Below are 3,220 nucleotides of genomic sequence, written 5' to 3'. Positions count from 1 at the left end.
GTGTGGCAGCGCATGGTTCCGTCCAACATGGCGGCCTCCCCGTTTCCTTTCCCGTCGGACGCTGCGGGGCGGGACTGAACTATTCGTGGCGCTGAAGGCGGGGACAAGAAATGATTTTAGTACCCGGAATGCTATGAAAATGTCCTCTAACTCAACAGTTAATACCCTGGAAGAGTGGAGACTCAACAGGCGATTGCTCAGGGCGTCTGAGCCTTTCGCTAGGCAAACCGTTTAGTTTATGTTACTAAAGTCCCCCCTGTCCGTGTCTGTCACTTGGACTCGCCTACTGACTGGGCAAAAGGACAGACTACTCCAAAATAGAAAAGGAATTCGGGGCGAGCCAGAGAGACCCCACACGACTAGAAGGATGACTGCCTGGCGCGATACAAAAATGTATGCAAGTTGCTTTAATCGCTTACCCCCAGTCCTTCCCTAGCGGCCGTCACCGCCTGTTTCCCCCCATTCGGGCTTTCACAGTGGTTCAGTCCACCTGAGGCCACCGCCTTCCGCGCGGGAGAGCGCGGGTCACGTGGGGGCGGGGGAGGGTCCTCTCCGCGTGGGGCTGGAGGCTGACTCCGGAGGGGTCGGGGCGATTCGCTTTGCGCGGGTGCTCACGGGACGGGTACTGGGTGCTTGTGTCTTCTATCTTGTTTTTTGCCGGAGTGGAGGACAACCACTGGTTGGGGGATATCTTAATCATCCTAGAACATAACCCAGTGGATCACGCCTGTTATCCCAGCACTTTGGGAGGCTGAGGTGGGAAGATCGCTTGAGCTTAGGAGTTCGAGACCAGCCTTGCCAACATAGCACCACCCCCTCCCCCGCCAGCCCTCATCTTTACCAAAATTAAATAAATAAATAAAACAGGTGGTACCCAGAGGCTGGGGGGGGAGAGTGGGGAGTGTTTATCGGGGACGGACCTTCAATTTGGGAGGATGAGAACGTTTTGGAGATGACGGTGGTGATGGTACAACATGGTGAATGTACTTGGTGCCACTGAACTGTATACTAAACTTCATATTAAAGTGGCTAGGCCCTGTGCGGTGGCTCACACCTCTCTTCCCAGTACTTTGGGAGGCCAAGGCAGGAGGATCGCTTGAGCCCAAGAGTTCAAGACCAGTCAGGGCAACATAGTGAGACCTTGTCTTCGAAAAAATAAAATAAAATACCAAAAAGGTAAATTTTATGTATATTTCATCTTATAGTTTTTTGTTTGTTTGTTTTCAGAGACAGGGTCTCGCTCTGTTGCCCAGGCTAGAGTGCAGTGGCGTAATCACAGCACCACTGCAGTCCGGACCTCCCAGCCTCAAGAGAATCCTCCCACCTCAGCCTCCCACAGTGCCAGGATTACAAGCGTGAACCACCACGCAGGGCCTAGCCATTTTAATATGCAATTTAGTGTACAGTTCAGTGGCATTAAGTACGTTGCCAAGTACTTGGGACTGAAGGTATGTACCACCATGCCCAGCTAATTTCTTTATTTGTAGATAGCATCTCACTGTGTTGCCCAGGCTGGTCTCAAACTCCTGGCCTCAAGCAGTCCTCCTGCCTCAGCTTCCCAAAGTGCCCGGACTATAGGCATGAGTCACCACACCCATCCCGTCCTAACGGTGTTTAAAAGAGCGAAAAAGAAGCAGAGTCTTCCCATGCCTAGTACCAGGTTTGACTACTCCTCATCATGCTGTCAGCGGTGTATCTTTGGGTAGGTCACTTAATGCCTCCACCTCAGTTTCCGCGTCTGTACAATAAGGGATGACAATTTTTTTTTTTTAATTTAAACGGAGTCTTGCTCTGTTGCCCGGGCTGGAGTGCAGTGGCACGATCTCGGCTCACTGCAAGCTCCACCTCCCGGGTTCATGCCATTCTCTTGCCTCAGCCTCCTGAGTAGCTGGGACTACAGGCGCCCACCACCACACCCAGCTAATTTTTTGTATTTTTAGTAGAGATGGGGTTTCACCATGTTAGCCAGGATGGTCTCAATCTCGTGACCTCGTGATCCGCCCACCTTTGCCTCCCAAAGTGCTGGGATTACAAGCATGAACCACTGCGCCTGACCAGGGATGACAAATTTTTTAAACAGAGATGGGGTCTCGCTCTGGTTCCTAGATTGGACTTGAACTCCTGGGCTCAAGCGACCCTCCCACTTCAACCTCCCAAAGTGCTGGGATTTCAGGCGTGAGCCACCATACCCAGCCAGGTGGCCGGATGACACATTTTAGTGTGTGGCTGGTGAAACAGTTCCACAAAGGAAAACTAGATTTCATCTCCAGACCAAATTATCCTTCCAATTTCTAGTTTCCTCTGCAGCTTTCCTTAGATCGTCGGGCTCTGCCAACCCTTTTCTTCTAGAAAATGCTGAAAGGTAGCAAGTCAATGAACAAGAAGCAAATACTAACCAAAGGGCTTGAAAACAGATGATTTTGGCTTGGCAACTGCATGTTGCCGTGTTTAGACAAGGAAAACTCTTCAGCAGGCATGCATTGCACACAGGAGACACTCTTCACTTTGCTGGGGAATCGACTTCCTTAGCCTATTTTATTTATTTATTTTTTTTTTTTGAGACGGAGTTTCACTCTTGGTGCCCAGGCTGGAGTAAAGTGGCGCAGTCTTGGCCCACTGCAACCTCCGCCACCTGGGTTCAAGCGATTCTCCTGCCTCAGCCTCCGGAGTAGCTGGGATTACAGGTGCCCGCCACCACGCCTGGCTAATTTTTGTATTTTTAGTAGAGGTGGGATTTCACCATGTTGGTCAGGCTGGTCTCGAACTCCTGACCTCAGGTGATCCACCTGCCACAGCTTCCCAAAGTGCTGAGATTACAGGTGTGAGCCACCGTGCCCAGCCTTCCTTAGCCTTTTCTACAGGTAAAATTACACACATACTTATGGTACAGAAAATATATCTAAGAAGTACTGCTGTTGATACTCAAAAGTATGTGAGTGCCTACTTTGTGGTAGGCACTCTGGTGAGGGTACAGTGGTGAGTAAACCCTGTGTGTTTACATAGTTTACATGAGCCTGTCTGTGATGGGTTCATAAATTCTTTGACACTCCTGCTTTTAAAAGGTGGAGGCAGATGCCCCCATAAGTGTGGGTGAACTGGAGGCATGGGGCAGTGGATCATACCTGTAATCCCCACACTTTGGGAGGCCACTCTGGGAGGACCGCTTGAGCCCAGGAGATCAAGACCACCCTGGGCAACATAGTGGGACCTGGTTGCTACA

The sequence above is a fragment of the Pongo pygmaeus genome, chromosome 6 (genome assembly GCF_028885625.2).
Source record: "Pongo pygmaeus isolate AG05252 chromosome 6, NHGRI_mPonPyg2-v2.0_pri, whole genome shotgun sequence".
Classification (NCBI taxonomy): Eukaryota; Metazoa; Chordata; class Mammalia; order Primates; family Hominidae; genus Pongo; species Pongo pygmaeus.
This window is presented reverse-complemented; position numbering follows the sequence as displayed.